General features: G+C 38.2%; 1 protein-coding gene across 4 annotated transcripts in view; it reads left to right on the top strand.

Annotated features, from left to right (window-relative positions):
• MYT1L (myelin transcription factor 1 like) overlaps positions 1-24,698 on the top strand; it is a 529,823-nt gene that overhangs the window by 210,922 nt on the left and 294,203 nt on the right. For all 4 annotated transcript variants that reach the window (XM_049902577.1, XM_049902576.1, XM_049902575.1 and 1 more), the window contains exon 3: positions 20,696-20,842. The gene's annotated coding sequence lies outside the window, so the exon portion shown is untranslated. The remainder of the gene's footprint in view (positions 1-20,695; positions 20,843-24,698) is intronic.

Below are 24,698 nucleotides of genomic sequence, written 5' to 3'. Positions count from 1 at the left end.
AATTCTCTGGTTCTATTCTCTGGATATAAAATTAAACCTCTAGGAAATTGCCAATCTATTATCTCGCCAACACTTGGTATCACCTCCCTTTAAAAAAAAAAATGCAATTAAATGGGAAGAGACTAGTATCACATTGTAGGTTTGCATCACATTTCTCTGATCAATAACTGTTGAGACTCTCTTCATATTCTTATGGCGTATACGTTACCTCTTTGCTGAAATGTTTGCTGGTGTTTTTTCCTCATTCTTTCATTGAACTTTGTATTCTTTTGTTATTTATTTTTAGTTCTGTATATCTTTTTATGTAAATTAAACATGAATCTTTTCCCAGTTTGTGACTTGAGTTTTCACTTTCTTTAAGGTGTTGAATTTATGCATTTTTTTCTTTTATAGTCAATTCTTTCGGTATTATGTTTAAAAAAGAAATTTTTTCTTACTTCAAGATCTAAGTATATACCCAGCCTAGAACCAAACTATGTATTCACCTATATTTTCTAGGAATAGTCTTATTCCTAGATATTTTGGTTTTGCTATTTAAGTCCTTAACCCACCTTGAGTTTTTTTTTTTTTTTTAAGATGTAAAGTAACAACTGGATTTTATCCTTTGCCATTTCAAACCGTTTTTTCTAGTTCCGTTTATCAGAGCGTGTCTCCTATCTCGTTTTGTCATACCTTCTTTAAAAAAAAAAAAAAAAAATCTCCACTATACACCATATACAGCCTGTTTCCAGGCTGTCTATCCTATTTTATAGGTCAATTTGTCTGGGTTTGGTTTTGGTTTTGAACCAATAACCAACTCCCTCCACCAAAAAAAAACTCACCGTCAAGTCTATTCTGACTCAGCAATCCTATAGGACAGAGTAGAACTGCCCCACAGGGTTTCCAAGGAGGGGCTGGTGAATTGGAACTGCTGACATTTTGTTTACTTATCTTAATTACTACAGCTTTAGAAAAAGTCCTTAAGTTTGGCAGAGCAATTTCCCCTTCCCTGATTTCATTCTGCACAAGGGTCTTGAATATTCTTGTCCCTTTTTTCCTCCATATAAATACCAAGTTCCTTAAAAATATATATATATACTATTTTTGTTGAAATTTCATTGACTGTATTCATTAATTTGGGCAGAATTTATATGGTTATAATACTAAGCCTTCCTAATCATGATATAAGGAGCATGGGTGGTGCAAGGGGTTTGCAATCGGCTACTAACCTAAAGGTGGGTGGTTCAAACCCACCCAGCAGTATTGCAGAAGGAAGGCCTGGTGATAGGCTTCTGTAAAGATCACAGCCAAGAAACCCCTATGGGGCAGTTCTGCTCTGTAACACGTGGGGTCGCCATGAGTCAGGGGCTGACTGAATGGCAGCTGATAACAACAATCATGACATACTGTATCTCCCCATTGATTTTGGTTAACTTTAACATCTCTTAATGAAGTTGTATAATTTACCTTGCAGAGGATTTGCCTATTTTTGTTAAATTTATTATCAGCTACTTTATATCCTTGAATACTAATGTCAATGTTTTCCTAAATAATACTACTATAAGTGTCACCATGGTATACCCAACCACTTACTAAACTCTCAGATTAGTTTTAATAATTTGTCTTTTGAGGACAATGATGGGGAAGAAGCAAGAGCAGGAATCCAGCAGTTTATCCTCTGTGTTATCCCCCCCACCGTTTTGAGGGGCTGCCTCCTTCCCCAGTCCAAACTACCATGCCATACACAAACCACATCAGAATTTCCCCTCTGCACCCCCAACCCAATTTTCTTCATTTCTTGCTGTTTGCTCCTTTTAGTTCCTCTTGAAATGAGTCTTGCTGTAAAAAGTCAGTGTCCTTGCTAGTTTGGTGTTTTGGTAGGGATAAGACCCAAACTCATTGAAAATAACTGTAAATATAAGGAGAACATTTTATGGTCAAAACCATTTTAAAGATGAAGAAAAAGAAACTGAGGTTTAGAGAGGGACAGTGATGTCTATGATGATACAGTTGGTAAGTGGCAGAGCCACTGTTCAGAGGCTGTTCCTGTAAAATGAGGATTACAGTAGTGCCTACCTCATGGAGCTGTTCCCAGGATCATACGAATTAATATTTATATTTATAAACCACTTAGAACATGGTGGGTCATCTCTGAGTTTTTACTATGACCATTATCATTAATTTTACTCTATATCATTTTTTACCACAAATATCTAATTTAATAGGAAAAATAGTATGTATATCTAACCTAATGCAAGGTATAATTTTAGTACTATATTTAAGGAATATAGATGACTTTTGGGGAAAATTCCAAGAAGTTATTTTGGAGAAAGTGGTAATCGAGCTGGGCTTTTGAAAATGAGTAGATCTTAAACAGATAAAGTTGGTGGAAAATAGGTGATTTAAGGGATGGTATGCAACAGGACATGAAGGCGAGTACACAAGATGACATAATGGTTCTCAAAGAAATACATCATTCCTGTAGAACTTAATAACTTGAATTATCTTGCTATTATTTTGTGCCTAATACCTTGTTTTTATTTGTTTGTTGTAACTTCCAGCTAAAGTTCTAGATGTGTGTATGTGTGAGAGAGAGATCGATAAGCGCTTGTTATTGTTGTCGTTAGATGCCATCGAGTCGGTTCCGACTTACAGTGACCCTATGCACAACAGAACAAAACACCACCTGGTTCTGCGCCATCCTCACAACTGTTGCTATGCTGGAGCCCATTGTTGCAGCCATTGTGTCAATCCATCTCATTGAGGGTCTTCCTCTTTTTCACTGACCTTCTACTTTACCAAGCAGGATGTCCTTCTCCAGGGACTGATCTCTTCTGACAACATGGCCAAGGTATCTGAGATGAAGTCTCGCCATCCTTACTTCTAAGGAGCATTCTGACTGTACTTCTTCCAAGTACATGGTATATTGAATATTCTTTACCAGCACCACAATTCAAAGGCATCAGTTCTTCTTCAGTCTTCCTTATTCATTGTCCAGCTTTCACATGCATATGAGGTGATTGAAAACACCACGCTTGGGTCAGGTGCACCTTAGTCTTCAAGGTGACATCTTTGCTTTTTAACACTTTAAGAGATCTCTTGCAGCTGACTTGCCAAATGCAATACGTGTTTGATTTCTTGACTGCTGTTTCCATGGGTGTTCATTCTGGATCCAAGTAAAATGAAATCCTTGACAACCTCAATCTTTTCTGTATTTATCATGCTGTTGCTTATTGGGTCCAGTTGTGAGAATTTTTGTTTTCTTTGTGTGGAGATGTAATCCATCCTGAATGCTATGGTCTTTAATCTTCATCAGTAAGTGCTTTAAGTCCTCTCTACTTTCAGCAAGCGAGGTTGTGTCATCTGCATAAGCCAGGTTATTAATGAGTCTTCCTCCAATCCTGATGCCCCATTCTTCTTCATATAGTTCAGCTTCTTGGGTTATTTGTTCAGCATACAGGCTGAATAGGTATGGTGAAAGGATACAACCCTGACACACACTTTTCTTGACTTTAAACCGTGAAGTATTCCCTTGTTCTGTTCAAAGGACTGCCTCTTGATCCATGTACACATTCCTCATGAGCACAATTAGGTATTCTGGAACTCCCATTCTCTCCAATGTTATCCATAATATGTTATAATCTACACAGTCAAATGCCTTAGTGTAGTCAATAAAACACAGATAAGCATCTTTCTGGTATTCTCTGCTTTAAGCCAGGATCCATCTGACATCAGCAATGATATCCCTGGTTCCATGTCCTCTTCTAAACCCAGCTTGAATTTCTGGCAGGTCCCTGTCCATATATACTGCTGCAGCCACTTTTAAATGATCTTCAGCAAAATTTTGTTTACATGTGATATTAATGACATTGTTAGATAATTTCCACATTCATTTGGATCACCTTTCTTGGGAACAGGCCTAAATATGGATGTCTTCCAATCGGCTGGCCAGGTAACTGTCTTCCAAAATTCTTGGCATAGATGAGTGAGCACTTCTACCACTGCATCCATTTGTTGACACATCTCAATTGGTTTTCAGTCAATTCCCGGAGCCTTGTTTTTAGCCAATGCCTTCAGTGTATCTTGGGCTTCTTCCTTCAGTACTATCAGTTTCTGATCATTTTACCTCCTGAAATGATTGAACATCAACCAGTTCTTTCAGTATAGTGACTCTGTGTATTCCTTCCATCTGTTTTTGATGCTTCCTGCATCCTTTAATATTTTCCTTGTAGAATCCTTCAGTATTGCAGCTCGAGGCTTGAATTTTTCTTTCAGTTCTTTCAGCTTGAGAAGTGCTGAATGTGTTCTTCCTTTTTGGTTTTCTATCTCCAGGTCTTTGCACATGTCATCATAATACTCTACTTTGTCTTTTCAAGCTGCCCTTTGAAATCTTCTGTTCAGCTCTTTTACTTCATCATTTTTTTCCTTTTGCTTTAGCTACTTGACTTTCAAGAGCAAGTTTCAGAGTCTCTTCTGACATCCATTTAGGGTTTTTCTTTCTTTCCTGTCTTTTTAATGACCTCTTCCTTTCTCCATGTATGACATCCTTCCACGGCTTGTCTGGTCTTCAGTCATTAGTATTCAACGCATCACATCTGTTCCTGAGATGGTCGTACTTTGGCTCTCGTGGACTTGTTCTAATTTTCTTCAGCTTCAACTTGAACTTATATATGAGTAATTGGTGGTTTGATTCACAGTCCACCCCTGGCCTTGTTCTGACTAATGATATTGAGCTTTTCCATCGTCTCTTTGTACAAATGTAGTCGATTTGATTCCTGTGTATTTCATCTGGCGAGGCCATGTGTAGTCACTGTTTGTGTTGGTGAAAAAAGGTATTTCTTTGGTCTTACAGAATTCAATCATGCGATCTCCAGCATCGTTTCTATTACCTAGGCCATATTTTCCAACTACCCATTCTTCTTCTTTGTTTCCAACTCACATTCCAATCACCAGTAATTATCAGTGCATCCTGATTGCATGTTCGATCAATTTCAGACTGCAGAAGTTGGTAAAAATCTTCAATTTCTTCATCTTTGGCCTTAGCAGTTGGTGCATAAATTTGAATAATAGTCGCATTAACTGGTCTTCCTTGTAGGTGAATGGATATTATCCTATCACTGACAGCATTGCACTTCAGGATAGACCTTGAAATGTTCTTTTTGACAATTAATGCAATGCCATTCCTCTTCAAGTTGTTGTTCCTGGCAAGTAGACTCTATGGTTGTCTAATTCAAAGTGACCATTTTGAAATACCAGTCCATTTAATCTTACTAATGTCCAGGATCTAGATCTTTATGCATTCCATTTCCAATTTTCCTAGATTCATACTTCATATATCCCAGGTTCCGATTAATGGATGTTTGCAGCTGTTTCTTTTCATTTTGAGTCATGCCACATTAGCAAATGAAGGTCCCAAAAGCTTGACACCATCCATGTCATTAAGGGTGACTCTGCTTTGAGGAAGCAGCTCTTCCCAAGTTGTCTTTTCAGTGCCTTCCAACCCGAGGGTCTCATCTTCTGGCACTATACCAGACAATGTTCCACTGCTATTCATAAGGTTTTCACTGGCAAATGCTTTTCGGAAGTAGACTGCCAGATCCTTCTTCCTACTCTGTCTTAGTCTGGAGGCTCAGCTGAAATCTGTCCACCATGGGTTACCCTGCTGGTATTTGAATACTGGTGGCATAGCTTTCAGCATCACAGCAACACACAAGCCCCCACAGTATGGCAAACTGACAGATGCGTGGGGCTGATAAGCACTAGCAAAATATTAAGGTTCGAAAATAAGTAGAATTTGTACAAGTTCATCAAAAAACATTGTCATCTACTCTAATTAAGTAAATAAATACATGAACACATTGAGAACAGAATGCATGAGAATATTCTGCTATTGGAGTTTAAGCTCACAATGAGAAAACAAGATACCCACTGATAACCAAATGATACATCATTTTATCTCCCATTATATAGTAGCCTAGGAGACCATGCAAAGTTCTTCAGGCTGGTAAATCCAAGTTGGGTGAGGGATGATTATAATGGCTAACTTGGGTGCATAGTTTAAAATGTCAAGGTAGTTTGAGGCAGGTGATCAATTTAATCAAAAGGCAATTACTTTAGGAAGGGCTGCCTCTTTGAAAGGATTAATGCATGCAGCAAGGTGAGGGCGGTGATTATGATGTTGAGGTTTTTATATTGCTACACATTTTAACTTAAGATATACTTGTGACTTTGTATGTAGCCCTGAATTTTGAGTATTATAATTATTTAAGGAGTTTTTGTTAAGTTTTTTAATTATAGTTATTACGGTCATTCGGTGAGGTTTTCTGAAGTGGATTCCTTTCTTAATTTCGATTTTATTATATACACTGGCCAAAATATTTTAAACTAGAACAATCTTATATTTTATAATGAAAGGTAATGGGGAAATGTTATGGAGTTGAAAAAGTGTACTTTTCAATAAGCTTCACTGAGATTTATTTACTTTACAATAAAATAAAATATCCATATCTCTATCTACATGGATCCTATTAGATATTTTTTTGCATTCCGTAACATTGTTTTACCCCCCCAAAAATTTTAAGATTCTCAAGAACTGAGAAATTCCGTTTATTGTTCAGAATTTTGCAGATTGTTAGTGTTGAGAAAGATATGAAGCTACACTCTTAAAAGCCCCTGCAAATATTTTAAATTCTTCTCTATGAACACAGAAACTTCTAGTCACCTCCAGGGATGTGATAATAATTACCTCCTCAGCATCTGCATTGTATTATTATCTTTTATAAAAGCTACAACGTGACTACAATGTCCTCATGCTTCCTAGTTAGAATTGTTTGAATGCTTCCCTCCATTCTCAAAAGTTGAATTTTCCCCTATTCTCCTGGACAGCCTCTACCCTGTTAATAATTGGAAATCATGAAATCTGGCCATGACAGTGTGTGTGCGGGTCTTCACCTTTGATGAGCTGAAGCAGGACTTAAGGCTTCTTTCAGCTAGGGTGCCATTCATAAATTGAGTCTGGGCTCCACTCAACTAAGCCTAGGCACTGATTGTGTTTTTGTCCCTGAAATCCTCTATGACTGAAGGGAATGAAGTGAAGTCTACCCAACATATACAAATTCAACATGTGCCCATTGAGACCAGGGTAAAGTTGACAGAAATGTGTCATTTGTCATAGCCCCTTTCTTGTGCTCCTGCCCTTCCTTGCCTTCACTTCATGGTCAACTACTGAAGAAGTCAGATCATATTTATCTTTATATCCCTCCCAAGACCCTACTGTCTTATAATAGATGTTAAAGGACAATATGCTGAAAGTTCTCAACCTTACGTTTCTAGGAATCCTTTGTAGTGACTGATACCATATGTAAATACATAGCATTGAGAGCCTTTGGTGTAGTTAGCCTTGAGGGATATGTGGAGACCAGTTACGAAATATCAAGGACATCTCCACCCTGGAAAACTTGTAATTTTGGGGGAAAAAAATCACAAGACTTGTACATATGAAGGCAATTTAAATTCCAACAAGACCAAGACTGTGGAGCCATTAAGGACAAGTCTCTGACTTACTCTGAAACCCAGTATTAAGCACCACTCAGGTGCACAGTCATTACTCCTAAGTATGTGTTGAAATAGTATAGGATAGTGGGGGAATGCAGAAGTCTGGTGAAGAATCTGGGTCCAGGAGTGTTATAAGTGATTATACTCACAATACAATAAGATAGAAACACAAATGTTACTGAGTACTAAGTTCTAAGGTACAGCCAAATACAATGCGGAAGAGAGAAATATAAGAGACACAATGAGAGTAACGTGAATGTTCTTACTTTTTTTAGCAGGCATTCATTTTGCAACTGCTTAATTTTTGCTAAACTTTTTTGTTAAACAAAGTTTAAGGATACACACATAAATAAGAAATAGTCCCTACCCTTCAGCAAGCCTAATGTTTAAATATGTAATAGTAATAATATGTCCAAGGAGAGGGTTATTTTTTTAAAAAGGAATATAAAACCAAAGAAGAAAGAAGATCTTGTTCTGCAAGGTATGGGAAGAGGACATAAGACGAGAAGAAAGAATTAGAATAAGCTGGCATATGATTTTAAAAAAAGGAAAAGAAAGAAGCAATACAGTACAAATTAATGAGGACTAATGATGCAGGACATAGACAATTGAGATAAACATGAGAAAATTTATTTTACTAATTCGTTTAAGGCATACATGCTTATATTTAATACTCAGTTTTTATTTAGAATTACATTAAAAGAGAGATGGAGTCTTAGATGACTTTACCTTTTAAAAGGAAAGAGTAAAAACCCTCCTGTAAGTTCTCTTTCCTTCTCTTAGAATGTGATTATTGTGTAAAAGAGATGAAGAGATGTAAAATTGCAGGGTATTCATTTAAAGATCACAGATTGAAAACCACATTAGCCCCCACTCCTTCTCAAAATCCTACAAAAATGACAGAAAAGGAAGTTTTACTTAAAAACAAGCAAGCAAAAAAGAACAAAGAGAGGAGACAAAGGCAATGACACTTTGAAAGCTGGGAAACAAAGGCAAATTATAACTGACTTAGCCAACCCAAGGAAACCCGTTGTTGTCGAGTCAATTCCTATTCATAGTGACCCTATAGGACAGAATGGAATTGCCCCATAGAGTTTCTAAGGAGCAGTTGGTGGATTCGAACTGCTGACTGTTTTGTTAGCAGCCTGAGCTCTTAACCACTGTGCCACCAGGGGCTCCAACCCAAGGAAGGTGACTCCTAAACCAGCAATGGGATAAAGCCAAGGAACACTCAGCATCATTCCCCGGAGCCTCAAAATTCTTCAGAAGTGGCAGAACCAGGTACCCTGGGCATTGAAAAAGAAGTAAGACTAACAACTGGAGAACTGGTTGAAAGGTTAAAAACCAGTTAGACACCCAGATGTCCTCTCTATTCTAGGAGAAAACTCAGGGTTTACTCTTCAGAGGGGAAAAAAAAAAAACAGAGGGCCTCTTTGTGGAATAATAGAAAACAGTTGTGGGCTGGATGTTATACAAAAAACAGGAAAATTAAGTTTAGATATTGAATTTTAAGACCTGCAACATCTTTCATCTACCTCTCTTCCAAGTGGATACCCTTCAGGTGAGAGGCAAAACCAGTCTTCTTCTCAGTGTTTAGTTATCAATTGATTTATTTTAAAAAATACTTTTATAGCACTTACTGTAATCAGGCACAATCCCAAGGATATTTTATATATATATATAAATAAATATTTTTTGTTGTTGTTAGGTGCAGTCAAGTCCATTCCAACTCACAGCAAACCTATGTACAATAGAAGGAAACACTATCCAGTCCTGCACCATCCTCAAAATAGTTGTTATGCTTGAGCCCATTGTTGCAGCCACTGTGCAGCCCATTTTGTTGAGGGTTTCCTGTTTTTTGCTGACCCAAGCATGATATCCTTCTCCAGGGACTGATCCCACCTGATAATATGTCCAAAGCATGTGAGACAAAGTCTCACCATCCTTGCTTCTAAGGAGCATTCTGACTGTACTACTTCCAAGACGAATTTGTTCTTTTGGTAGTACATGGTATATTCAATATTGTTCGCCAACGTAATTCAAAGGTGTCGATTCTTCTTCGGTCTTCCCTATTCGTCATCCAGCTTGTGCATGTATATGAGGTGGTTGAAAATACCATGGCTTGGGTCAGGCACACCTTAGTCAAGGTGACATCTTTGCTTTTCAACCCCTTAAAGAGGTCTTTTGCAGGAGATTTACCCAGTGCAATGCATCTTTTGATCTCTTGACTGCTGCTTCCATGGGTGTTGATTTTGGATCCAAGTAAAATGAAATCCTTGACAGCTTCGTTCTTTTCTCCATTTATCATGATGTTGCTTATTGTTCTAGTTGTGAGGATTTTTGTTTTCTTTATTATGAGGTATAATCCATAATTAAGGCTGTGGTCTTTGATCTTCATTGACATTTATATATATATTTATATTTATTCCAAAAGAATGAGGAAATTATCAAACAATATCATTAGTATCACACACCACTAAAATTTTTCTGAAGATCATTCAAAAGTGGTTGCAGCAGTATATCCACAGGGAACTGCCAGAAATTCAAGCCTGATTCAGAAGAAGATATGGAACAAGGGATATCATTGCTGATATCAGATGGATCTTGGCTGAAAGCAGAGAATACCAGAAAGATATTTGCCTGTATTTTATTGACTATACAAAGACATTCAACTGTGTGCATCATAACAAATCATGGATAACATTGTAAAGAATGGGAAATCCAGAACACTTAATTGTGCTCATGAGGAACCTGTACATGGACCAAAAGGCAGTCATTCAAACAGAACAAGGGAATATTGTGTTTTTTAAAATCAGGAAAGGTGTGCATCAGGGTTGTATCCTTTTACCATACTTAGTTAGCCTGTATGCTGAGCAAACAATCCGAGAAACTGGACTGTATGAATAAGAACATAGCATCAAAATTGAAGGAAAGCTCATTAACAACCTGCAATATGCAGATGACACAACATTGCTTGCTGAAAGTGAAGAGGACTTGAGGCACTTACTAATGAAGGCCAAAGACTACAGCCTTCAGTATGGATTACACCCAACATAAAAAAAAAAAAAAAAACATCATGACAAAAGGAGAAAAGATTGAAGGTGTGAAGGATTTCATTTTATTTAGATCCATACTCAATGCCCATGGAAGCAGTAGTTAAGAAATCAAATGATATATTGAATAGAGCAAATCTTCTGCAAAAGACCTCTTTAAAAGTGTTAAAAAGCAAAGATGCCCCTTTGAGGACTAAGGTGCACCTAACCAAGCCATGGTATTTTCAATCACCTCATATGCATGCAAAAGCTGGACAATGAATAAGGAAGACTTAAGAAGAATTGATGCCTTTGAATTATGATATTGGCGAAGAATATTGAGCACACCATGAACTGCCAGAAGAATGAACAAATCTGTCTTGGAAAATACAGCCAGAATACTCCTTAGATGCGAGGATGGCCAGACTTGGTCTCACGTACTTTGGACATATTATCAAGAGGGACCAGTCCCTGGAGGACATCGTGCTTGGTAAGGTAGAGGATTAGTGAAAGAGAGAAAGACCCTTAACGAGATGGACTGACACAGTGGCTGCAACAATGGCCTCAAGCATAGCTAAGACTGGGCAGAGCTTCTTTCTGTAGGGCCGCTATGAGTCAGAACCTGCTCCTGGGCACCTAACAGCAACAACAACTTACTTCATGTTGTTCATTATTATTGGCTTATAATTACAGACTAGCAGACCACAAACAATCTGGAGCCTGGCTATAGGAATTTCTGAGCTTCTGGAATTCATAAAGAAGTGTTTCCCGGAACCCAGATACACACCTCAAGGTCCTTTGAGTGAATAGCAGGTCAGGAATAGGAAATAAAAGAGCCTGCAGTTGCATATTTTGTCTTTGGAATAAAAAGCCCATTAAAAGTTCTTCAATTTCCATCTTCCCTTCCTTCCTCCTGGTAATAAATACATTTGGTAACTGACAAACGCTCATTTCTCGATAACAGTTTTTTTCCAGCAGGTAGTCGATAAATTCTCAGAAGTTTTCAAAGTGGTTGAAAGGGGGTTCATGTTAACAAAGGCTCTAAAGACATCTGCTTCAACTTCTATCTTTAAAACTGGATAATATATATACATTTCTCATCAGAAACATAACTATTTCCAGGAGCTCTGGATGGGAATCTAGTTTATTTTTGGTCCTGGCAGTTACTGAGGTCAGTCTAGTGTGCTTAGGACTTGGTCACTCAGCTGGTTTCTCCTTCAGCCAAACCCTGCTGACTGCTGTGGCCCATCCAGCCAGTCTGCAGTTTTGAAATTTCTTTCATGCAGAGCCACGTACTATGTAAGCCATGTATTTGTAATGAGCCAGTAATAAAAACAAGAAACATAAGGAAAACTGATAATAAAATTCAAATTAGCAAAGAGCAAACGTGCCTCAAAATTATCTCCACCAGTTCTGTAAGTTACAGTTATATGAATAAAATTCTCAAATTATTTCTCTGGTATTTCAAAAACAATGTTAAAAGAAAAAACAATATAGAGTGAAAATTATACCCAAATTAACTTTTTCATGTATCAACAATACTAAAGTAATAGTCCCACCTTGGTGAAGTGGTTAAGAGCTCAGGCTGCTAATCAAAAGGTCGGCAGTTCAAATCCATCGGCCACTCCTTGGAAATCCCATGGGGCAGTTCTACTCTGTCCTATAGGATCGCTATGAGTTATGATCAACTCAGCAGCACACAACAACATGTTATATATGGAGAAGTATTTGCAAATATCAGCCTGAAATATTCTTGTCTACCTCACCATTTAGAAACAGAGAAGGCGATAAAAAATGAACAAGTCCAGTTTTCTTTAGCTCCAAATACAAAAACCCAAATGGAAGGTCAATTGGTATCTATTTTTCATAGCAAAATATATTCTTAAATTTCAACCTATGTCTTAATATACAATCAGTCTGAAAACCAAACATGATTCGATCATTACTGAATTGTTTGAAAAGTCATGCTTTTTATTTACTACATAACTAATGTAAAGTGAATTAAACAGCACACACCCCTTGTTAAATTGGGGAAAGTCAAAATCTGTCTCTCCATATGTTAGAAATATTAATAAGGATTAAGTTAAAATAAACTCTATAATACAACCATTGATAATACACTAATCTAAAATTAAGGTTTTACTTAAAATCACTTCTTTATCATATACTGTTAAAAAATAAATAAATGATTTCAGTACCTGAGAAAGGGATCCAAAGGCCCCAAACTAAAGACCATCTTAGAGTTGTTCCAGAAAGCTATAGTCCTTCCTTAGTGTTGTATTATTTAATGTGCCTAGGAACTGGTTGACAGCCATGGAATGATGGGTAGAGGTTGGTTGGTTGGTTGGCTTGTTAGTCCTTCTTGGGTTTGCTCATTAAATTTAGCAGTTTTCATGTTTACAGTGGTTCCAGTTGTAGGGATATAGAGTCTAAAAACACAGTGGAATCTCGTAGTAGAGTCAGGTGTGCTAATAATGAATCTACAATTACAGCACACTGCCAAGAGTTCCATGAGAGAATTCTATAAAAGCCTCTTAACCCAAGGTGTATCACAGCCCCCAAAGTTTTCTGGAAAATTCTTACCAGGAAATTCATCACGTTTTCAGTGAGAGTCACCAACTTATACATAGTAACCTGAAGAACAATGCTATTTTCTGTGTACTTTGGCTTTTTTACTTTTTATTTACTTTTTTACTTCAATGATCCTGTAAGGTGAAAAGCCTAGGAAGAGATAGACTTGATTATGAATTTTGAGAAAGAGACTTTTCAATAGAAATGTCATGAGCAACTTGAGTGCCTTCTGATGAGTAGCTCTCCCAGATTTCTCTCCTTTCTTGGTGGGAGACGTTTGGTTGAGAATGTGTCTGGTATCCACAGGACACAGTTTTCCAACCTGAACCTCCAACATTAAGAAATGAGCTGGTGGACTGACTGTTGTCTAAAAGGCTCTGCTTATTTACGCTAATGGAAAATAAAATAATTTAGGGTTATTTACTGTTGGTGCCCACAGGGTGAATGTTTTTTTTGTTGCATGGGGAGAGATATAGTGTGTTTTTATATATTTAAAAAAGAAAAGGCCATTAGGAATAATAAAATAAGTCTTCAATTATAAATTGGAAAATAGGAAAAAAGAAGCATGGTGTCTTCAATGCCAGATCTGAATCTCAGATGTTAGACCTGGTGCTATTACTCGCAAAGGAAGCATGATCCTAGAAAGTGCACCTTGATTGAATGCCAATCCTGTGCTAGCTTTTGTACTAGGATATTTTTCTCTATAATTAAAAAAAAAAAAACTTTAAAGACTATTTTATAACGGTAGATATAATTCCAATGAAGGCAGGGGAGAGTGAAGTTGCTATGAAGATGTTTCAATTAGAAATACAGACTGTTATCAGTCAGGGTCCAGCAAGAAACAGATGACATGCTCAAAGGGGTGACTGAGGAGGAACAAATAAAGGGCCTATTTATGAAGGTGAGCACAGGGTTAAGCAAAGCCAACAAGGACAGTGAAGCCCCCAGAGGTAGTAACTGAGGGGCCATTACCACTCGTGGGCCTGCAGGGCAAAGGGTGGTTAAAAAAAAAAGTTGCCGTCAGTTGATTCCAACTCAGAGCAACCCTATAGCGACCCATAGGACAGAGTAGAACTGCCCCATAGGGTTTCCAAGGAGTGCCTGATGGATTCAAACTGCCAGCCATTTTTTCAGTTAACAGCGAAGCTTTTAACCACTGCACCACCAGGGCCTCAAAGGGTAGTTACAGGCCCCCACAGAGCTGAAACTATCTCTGTAAGCAAGGGCTGCCCAACAAGGAGTGTGGCCTTCCATGGAGGTATGCAACCATCACCAGCTCCGGTCGGAGAGAGAAGTTAGGGTCGAATAAAAAATTTGACCTTTTTTTCTTCCATTTTCTGAGCTTCTGCTGTTGTGTCCTATGGGGTAATCCACCATAAGCCAGAGGGTACTGAGCTCCAAGTGAAGGAACACAGAGCAGGGTGAATAAGGACTGAGGGCGTGTGTGGGGGGTCTGAGAACACCCTTACATTTAAAACCCAGAACGTAATTCCATGGCAGATTCAGTGATTTCTCATACTTCCATGTAAGGTTTCATTTATCTGGAATAATTTGGGTTTGATGTTGCCTAGAACCAAGGAAATATAGATACTGCACTCTCTTCCAACCACATATCATAAAGTAATCAGAGAATCATAGTTTTTTTATCCAATCCTTGGAAACCCTATAGGGTATTGTACTGCATCCTATGGGGTTGCTGTGAGTCGGAATTGACTCAATGGCAACAGGTTTGGTTTTGGTTTTTTGTATTAGTTAAAGGAGCCCTGGTGGCGCAGTGGTTAAGAACATTACATCGCCAAAAACTTACAAACATAAAGTAATTCATTTATGAAAGAGTTAAGTACTTAGCTGCTAACTGAGAGATTGGCAGCTCCATGGAAGAAAAATCTGGTAGTCTGCTTCCGTAAAGATTTACAACCTTAGAAACCCTATGGGATAGTTCTACTCTGTCCTATAGGGTCACTATGAGTCAGAATCAGCTTGATGGCAATGGCTTTTTTTGGTCTGTCTTAGTTATCTAGTGCTGCCGTAACAGAAATACTACAAGTGGATGGCTTTAACAAACAGAAATTTATTCTCTCACAGTTTAGGAGGCTAGACGTCTGAATTCAGAGCTCTGGCTGGAGGGGAAGGCTTTCTCTTTCCATTGGCTCTGGAGGAAGGTCCTTGTCTCTTCGGCTTCTGCTTCCTGGTTCCTTGGAGACCTCCATGTGTTTTGGCATCTGTCCTACTGCATCTCTGCTTCTTCCAATTTCTTGCTTAATCTCTTTTTTTATCTCAAAACACACACCATACGCTAATCCTGTCTCATTAACATAATAAAAACAACCCATTCCCAAAGGGGTAACTCTAGGCATAGAGGTTAGGATTTACAACACATATTTTGGGGGGACACAACTCAATCCATAACACTCCTTCTATTCACCTCCAATCACTTTTAAATATTAAGGGAATACGGAGCATCAACAAGCTACAGTGAAAACAAGATTCAGACTTTACTGACTATGTGGAGTTAGACAAGTCTCTGTGGCTCATCTAAAACAGTAAAAGAATAATATCTAGCCTGTATTCCCCATGGGGGGGTTATGAAAATCACAGTTATAATAATGTGTTTAAAAGCATTTTACAAAATATGAATATGCTATTTTTTACACGTATTATTATTCCCCAGTGTTAGTAAAAGAACTTATTTAAAATAATTTTTATCCAGTAAATTACTATTCATTCATCTATTTACTCATTCGACAAATACTTGCTGAGCATCGGCTGTGTGCCAGGCATTGCTCTAGACTTTTCGGATTCAGAAATATGATAGATAGCAAAGTCTCTGCCACTATGGAGTTTATTTTTTCAGCTGGGAAGGAAAGAAAATAAATATAAAAAGAAATGTATATATGCTCCACAAAGAAAAAATTTATAAGTTGGACTTCATCAAAATTTAAAACTTTTCCCCTATCAAAGTCCCTGCTAAGGCAATGAAAAGGCAAGCAACAGACTGGGAAAAATGTTTGCAAACCACACATTCAACAAAGGACTAGTATCTACAATATACAAAGAACTTCCAAAATCTAACAATAAAGAAACAAAAAAAAAATTCATTGTAAAATGGGAAGAAGAAATGAAAAAGTGTCCAATTTCATCAGACATAGGGAAATGCAACTTAAAGCCAGAATGAGCTATCACAATATACTTACGAGAATGACTAAAATAAAAAATAGTGACAACACCAAATTTTAGCAAGAATACAGAAACTGGATCGCTCAACATATTTGTACTGGGAATGTAAAATGGAACTGCCACTTTGGAAAATGATTTGGCAGTTTCCTAAAAATAAACACGCAACTATCATGACCCAGTGACTGAGGTCTTGGGCATTTACCCCAGAAAAATAGAAGTATATGTTCACTCAAAAGCTTGTGCAGAAGTACAGCATGACCCAAGTGAACGATGGCACTAAGAAACATACAAGAGGAAAGAATGTTTGTGCTAAAGAATATGACATATATAATTTAGCAGCAACACCAACAGTAATCAAAGAAAAGCATATGGTCGCATATGTAGGTGTATAGGCATATATGTGTACAGGTAGGTACAGGTGAGTACATATGTGTGTACAGATAGAAGTATCTATATGTATGTGTATTTACAAATACATGTGTGCATGCACATATACTCATACAGGACACAGTTACAGATCCTTTTCAGATATAAGGACCTTGTGAGAATGGTTTTCTGGGTTAGAAGGCTTAGGAACTTCGTTTCATGGGACAACTCAGTCAACTGGCATCACGAAGTTCATGTTCTGCATCCTAATGAGGCTAGTAGTGTCTGGATCTTAAAAGCTTATGAGCGGCAATCTAAGCTACAACTATTTGCCTCTACTGGTTGGGAGCAAAAGAGAAAGAAGGAAACCAAAGTGTCAGATAAGAAATTAGTCTACAGGGCTAAATATCCATATGAGTCACGGCCTCATCTACCCTGAGACCAGAAGAACTAGATGGTGCCCAGCTACCACTACTGATGGTTCTGGTCAGAGCCACAATAGATGGATCCTGATAGAACAGGAGAAAAATGAGAAACAGAACTCGGATTCTTAAAAAGTCCAGGCTTACTGGACCAACTGAGACTAGAGAACTCCCTGAAACTGTTGCCCTGAGACACTCTTTAAGCCTTAAACCAAAGCTATTGCCAAAGCTAAATAACAGATTGTTTAACAAAATAACAGACTGGCACACAAAATAAAGGATATTATCCATGACTGCAGTGCTCCATTAAAAAAAAAAAAAAATCAGTATGAGACTGTTGTAGGGGAAAAGGCATCACAAAGTTTAGTAAAGCAAAAAGAAAGTTTTATTCGGCATGTATTCCAAAAGACACAAGTGGGAAGCAGACAAGCAAGCTGCCAGAGCTAACGTCTGCCTGAACCCAAGGACGGTTACAGAACCGCTGGCATACATTATCACAAAAATGGGTAGAGGCACGGAAAGCTTCGTCTCTTCACAGACTGGCTACGAACTCTGATCTTGTATCTTCAGTTGTCTTCCTTAACAATCAGTGGTACAGGTTTCAGTAATGGACAGTCAGGAGGGTCTTCATTGGTCCAACAAATTTCTATTCACTAAATATTAATAGAAAGAGATGAGTAAAAAGTCGTTTGTGTTCTGTTTGATTGGCTTTAAGTGAAATGCTCCCTAAAAGATATTTTTCTTCCCTAAAAGATAATTTCTAAGATTGTCCAATCCATTGTCTTTATCTCAGGGTCCAGTTGATGTGTCCTTGTGAGTCCTTGTGGTCCCAGCTCCAGCTGGGTCACATTCTCTGTGCGCAAGGACAGGGAATAATAATTCCAATATTACTTTCTAAATCAAGACAAAGAGTCAACAACTGCTCCAAAGCAAAGATGAGAAGATAAGGCGGCAGGGAAACTAGAGTACTGGAAACAGAACAACCAGAACACAATTAAACACGTTGTGAAAAATGTGACTAATGTAAACTGAACAATTTGTGTAGAAATTGTCAAGTGGAAACCTAATTTGCTATGCAAGCTTTCACCAAATAAATAAAATATTTTTTTAAAAAGAACTTGTACACAAATGTTGATAGTAGTTTATCTCATAATAGCCAAAAAGTAGAAACAACCCAAATGTTTCAGTGGGCTAAACAAACTGTGGTACATCTATACAGTGAAGCACTACCAACCCAGTAACCAGGTGCCATCACGTTGATTTCACGGCAACCCCGTGTGCGTCCGAGTAGGACTATGCTTCATAAGGTTTCCAGTGGCTGATTTTTTGGCAGAAAATCACCAGGCCTTTCTTCTGAAATATGAAACACGACTCAGAAATAAAAAAGAATGACCTGTTGATATACACAGCTTGGATGTATGTCCAGAGAGCTATGCTAAGTGAGAAAAGCAAACATTGGGAACAGGGTGAAGTTCGTAAGATCATATCACTAAGGGAAATCATTCATTAATAGTTTATTCTGGTGGATCCTTATATAAAGTGAAATATATTTTGTTAAAAGAATAATATACTTAATTTCACTATATTTATATTCTGCAGTTAATTTAGTTAACTTTCCACTCCAAAATATAAGCACACACATATATATATACATACCTATCCATATATATCTATATATATATATCCCTGGGTGGCACAAACAGTTAAGGACTTGGTTACTAACCAAAAGATTGGCAATTTGAGTCTACGAAGACACGTCTTAGAAGAAAGGCCTAGCTATCTACTTCTGAGAGATCACAGTCAGTAAAAACCCTGCGAAGCACACACAGTTCTACTCTGATACACATGGGATCTCCATGAGTCAGAATCAACCCCGTGGCAACTGGTAATATTACATATATATAAATTTTTAATAAAGAACATGCCCATTTAAGGGCATTTATAGTCCATTTGTCCGTGATTGTTTAAATCTATGTCTCTCTCATAATGACTCCCAGACTGAAAATGCATCTTGGAGCAGACCTATTGCATGTAAAGGTTATTCCAATCTTTCAAAAGCAGGAGTCTCCTGTTTGGGAGCGTGTCACTCCTCGTGAGGGCAAGGAAGCAGGAAACCAGCTGAGTCATCTTGGCACCTGAGGCTGTGAGAAGACACTGATATTTAGAAGAGCGTCTCAATGAGAGGCTAAGAGCAATGCAGACGTTTCTCATTGGAAATGCAAAGGGCACTTTTTGACTCTCTGATAATTGTGAACCTGCGCGCGCATGCAGAAGAGAGCAAGCGCCAAATAAAACCTTTCACTCTGTCAACAAAACTCTGTTTTGTAGATGATTATCGCTTTAATGAAAAATCCCTCCCTTTCCTGACTATTCTCAGGCATATCTGCTCCCACGGGAGGGGGGCATGATGATCTATAGGTCTTTGTCCTTTTCTACCTTCCCTGACTGTGAGGAAAACACTTCCCCCGGTGTGGTGGTAGATCTCCGTAATGAATCTATAGAACGTTACAAAATGCTTAAAATGATAGAGATGAATTTCTTGGATTACGAGGAAAGTAAGACGTGGTATAAACGAATTGAAAAAAGTTTTACTGAAGTTTGATTTTTAACAGTGTTGGCAATATATCAAATGGGGTGACTTGATCATTATTTAGCATTCAGTCTTATTAATGCATTCTCAATCAATTTTTTGTTTTGCTTTATGTTGTTTCACTCCTAAGATTTACTCGTCTATTTGGAGCTCTTCGTATGGCAAGATAATTAACCTGCATTTTCAGAGAAATACTATACTGAATACCATCCAAATCACTCTGAGCCCCTTAGCCCCTTAGCCAACTCTAAGTATATAATCTCAGAAAGTACTCAAAATAACTGTACCCACGACATAAATATTAATCATAGAAGTAGATGCATAAACTCCATTTTGAACACTATGTTTGGTTGTTGATTTATAGTTACACAAAATAAGAAATTCAAAATTGTCACCTAAAAGAAGTAGTTGAGTTTTGATTTTCGTTTTTTAATTAGTGAATAACATGTTCCTGAAAATTTTTTGGATGAGATGACTGCAGCCTATTGACTGTCTTTTCAACTGAGAAGGACAAAAATAAACACAGTATGGCTACCTATTGATAAAAGCTATGTAACCTATATACAGATATATTACATTTCTTCCCATTACTGCTCACTTGAATGAGTCTCTATGTATTGCATACATTCTTAATACCTTTTAGACTCAATCATCGTAATTATTCTACCTAGTTTTATAAGAATGTGTTTAAAATTTTGTATAATTTCTATGTGACAAAAAATAATTTAATTAGTTTCTTAAAGGGAATTTTCTGTAAGGAATTATTTATCAAACATTAATTGTTTGCAATATTCAGTAGTTATCCCCATTGCTCCCCCCTGATTCTTTCCCCTCTATCTGTGTATTCAACCTCATTATTATTATCCTATTTCACTGAAGTACGTTAAAATCAAGGAAACAAACTTAAAAAAAAAAAACCCTCCTGATAATTGTATCGGTCATGTAAAAGTTTTGTTTCATTATGAATATCAACCTCATTACTCCGCCTTTTTATTCTTCTTTAGAGTGACCACATCTGGTGGAAGAGGGGAGAAAATGTAGTTATTGAAGCCAATCAAGTGCTTGCGTCGCTCAAATTGTCAACAAAATTCTGCAAAGAAAGATTCCCGTTGGTCTTGCAGACATATGGATCTCCAAGGAGCTACATAAAGGTCATGATTCTATGTCATTTTATGTTTTACATGCTGACAATGTTTTGTATATTTACCTAAAATTATCTTACTTTTAAAAAGCGTGAAGATAGGTTTGTGAATGTAGGTTACTTGATAAAGAAAACAGCATCCTATCGTTTTAATAAGCAAATTCAATATGAAATCAGAATTTATAATCTAATGCTAAAAATAGACTCAAGTAGCCTTCTGTTAAGGAGCCCTGGTGGCACAGTGGTTAAGCAGCTTGGCTGCTAACCAAAAGGTTGGTGGTTCCATCCCACCAACTGCTCCATGGAGAAAAGACCTGGTGATCTGCTTCCTGAAAGACTGCAGCCTAGAAAACGCTATGGGGCAGTTCTACTCTGTCTTACAGAGTCACTAGGAATCCAAATCAACTCAACTGCACACAATAACAACAACAAGCCTTCTATTATCCAATTACAACATTACCCAAAAAATAATTAGTAGATCTTGTTCACCCTTCAGTTGTTGTAGAGAAGCTCCTTCACAGTCCAATCCTTAATTCCACTATTCATTCTGTTTAGGGACATTTTATCTTTAAGGAAATTAACCAAACCAAACCAAACAAACCAACCCGGTGCCCTTTGAGTCAGACTCGTAGTGAGCCCACAGGACAAAGTAGAACTGCCCCACAGGGTTTCCAGGGAGCACCTGGTGAATTCAAACCACCGACCTCTTTTAGTTAGGAGCCGAACTTTTAACCATTATGCCATCAGGGTTTTCTTAAGGAAACTAAGCAAGTCTTTAATTAGGGCTTCATTCATGTTGCCCAAAGCTTTCGTAGGTTGCTGTCAATTACTGTTGATAAACCTCCCTCAGTGTTACCGTGGATCTTGAAAGCTATGCTCGCTGCAAAGTTTCAGGTTATGGCTAAATTTCTTAATCAGAAAGAAATAAAAGTTTGCATTTTTATAGTAATGAATTTCCAGTTTGAGCACATACCGTCACCTTAAGTCATCATTTTTTCAGTTGGGAAGAAAGTCAGGTTTTATTACTAGCTTTTCTGAACCTGGTCTGTGAACAATAAACATTTAAATATAAAACTTACTTTTGAATAATGCTGATATAAAAGAATGCTAAATGTAAAGTTATCCAAAATCTGCCCTGAGGATAAAGATGCGGTCTTTTTAATTTCTTAAAACTGAGCATTTTAAAGGCTTTCATTCCGTAGCATTTTCCTTAGGTAGAAAGCCAACAATGGTCCAGGATGTCCCACGTAATCTTTTCCTTTAAAGGTAATCTTCTCTGGTGGGCAGGAGTTTATTCTTCATAAGGAGAGACTGCAAGACAGGATACAAAACTTAGCGCTGAGCATCATCCAAGGCCACAGTCAATGTTGACAACATAGACAGGCGTAGTTTGCTGGAATGCATCGTTAATTGTCCTCAGGTGTCAGTTTTGATACTATAATACCTATCATCGGAAGGAGCCCTGGTGGTGCAGTGGTTAAAGTGCTTGGCTGCAAACCAAGAGGTCAGCAGTGAAACTCACCAGCCACTCCATGGGAGAAAGATGTGGCAGCCTGCTTCTGTAAAGATTACAGCCTTGGAAACCCTGTTGAGGCAGTTCTGCTCAGCCCTTTAGTGTCACTGTGAGTCAAACCACTGTCCTTTCAGTTAGAAGCTGAGCGCTTAATCACTGAACTACTGTGCCACCAAGGCTCCAAATTAACACTAGAGTACAACATAATTAAAACACACACACACCCCCAAACAAAATGCTTTGTTCACCACTTCCCTTTTCCGCCACCAGTACCAAGGAATACATGTGCATCTACTCATTTATTCATCAGTTTCTCACTCTTCTGACAATGTTTGTTACTTACTTTGTGCCAGGCACTCTTCTAGTCTCTGAAGGTATGAAACGGAGTGGGACATGGTAATTGCCCTCAAAAGCTCAAAATTTAAATTGAACATAAGGTGTGCAAGGGCCTTGAGACTAGCTAAGTTCCTTCCTTCAAGGCAAAATTTGTATTATTCCTTCCTATATTCACAGAAGGATCCCTGGTGGTGTAGTGGTTAAGAGTTTGGCTGCTAACCAGAAAGTCAGCAACTCAAATTCACCAGCTGCTCCTTAGAAACCCTATGGGGCAGTTCTACCCTGTCCTTCAGGGTTGCAGTGAGTCCGAGTCACCTCAGTGGCAATGGGTTTAGTTTTTTTTTTTTTTATTTGAGCACCTAATACAGGCCAGGAAGTACACTTGAATCATTGATTCCAACTCATAGCAATTCCACAGGGCAGAGCAGAACTGCCCCATAGGGTTTCAAAGGAGCAGCTGGTAGTTTTGAACTGCCGACCTTTTAGTTAACAGCTGAGCTCTTAACCACTGCACCACCAGGGCCCCACTAGGTGCTCAGGAACTGCTTATTGAATCAACAGAGGTCTGCATAAGATAATGTAGGAGGACACAGAAAAAATCTTAACTCTGTTTAGAGAGGTCAAAGAGGCCTTTCCAAAGGAAGTGAAAGCTTAGTTCATCTGGGGAGGACTAACTAGGTAACGGAAAAATACAAATCTCAAAGATGGGAGAGATGGGGGCACAGAGGAGTAGACAAGTCATTTGGCATGTTCGACTCCGTACTGAGACCAGGGGCTTACCCTCTTCGGGGTTAAGTTCGGCACGTGTAAGGTGAATATGTGTACTGTGTGAGTTGTGTGGTCCAGAGGAGACCTAATGTTATATAACTCTATTTCATTACCTTCACCGCAGAGTGACCCAGTGTAAGAATTTATGTAAGCTCTCTAGATCCCAGAAGTTAACTACTAACACCTTTCTCTCATCGATTTTATTTCTCTCTCATCTGCCAGCTGCCCTTTCCACCAAATGCCCAAAAAGCAAACCAGTTGCCGTCAAGATGATTCTGACCCATGGCAACGCCATGTGTCTCCGAATAGGCTGCTTGCTATAGGCTTGTCATAGCTGTGACCTTTCAGAATTAGATTGCAGATTGCCAGGCTTTTCTTCTGAGACATCTTTGGATGGATTCCAAAGGCCAACCTTTTGGTTGTTAAGAGCTTAATTGTTTGTGTCACCCAGGGACTCCTACTCCCAATACCCAACATCAATATATTCAACTGGCTGGACTTTATCTTAGCTACTGTTGTGTAGTTTTTCAAATGTAGATTCCCACAACTGTTCTTCAATGCCCAACTCTTTAAGTTACCACGTAAGCTCAGAAATATGCCATGGCAAGGGCCCTTCGTACCAACCACATTGGTAAGCAGCAGCTCTTGGATACAACCCTAAATCTTACTTCCTTCCACAACTCTTAGTTCTTCCTTACCCTGTGATTCCCCAAACCCTCGCGTGTCATATTTTCTGGCTTCAATATCAACTGGATGGTAACAGGTTTTTTGTTTTTGTTTTTTATAGTAACTAGCTTCCTATAGCATCAGTTAAGAAGGACTTTGGGGCTTGCTCTCATGGGAGAAATAAAAATGCCATCAAACAAGATTCAGATTTAGGGCATTTTTTTGTCCTAGTGTGTCCCAATTAACCACGGTGATTGCTGAGCCGTGAGCACCTGTGGTGTCTCTGCAGCTGGCACTCTAGGAAATCCAATTTCCTCTGAACCAGAGCCCAAAGAGAAAATCACACTGTGCCTTCAATCTCCATGCTAAAGACTTTGCTTAAAATAAAATCCAGAACTGTTTCCCAAAAAACTTCAGGAATTGTATTCTGAACGGCAGCCCTTTTAGAGAAGAGTGTATCACGTGTCCAGCAAGGGGAATCTGCTGAAGTAGGTCCAGCTTTAAAAGTTTAGGCTCTTTAACCCTTTGAAAAGAGTGTATTTTTAAAAAGCCAACAAATGCCATTAGATTTGAGTCCTGGCAT

This window comes from Elephas maximus, chromosome 12 (assembly GCF_024166365.1).
Source record: "Elephas maximus indicus isolate mEleMax1 chromosome 12, mEleMax1 primary haplotype, whole genome shotgun sequence".
Classification (NCBI taxonomy): Eukaryota; Metazoa; Chordata; class Mammalia; order Proboscidea; family Elephantidae; genus Elephas; species Elephas maximus.
The sequence above is the reverse complement of the archived record's forward strand: the minus strand, read 5'-3'. Positions and strand labels throughout refer to the sequence as shown.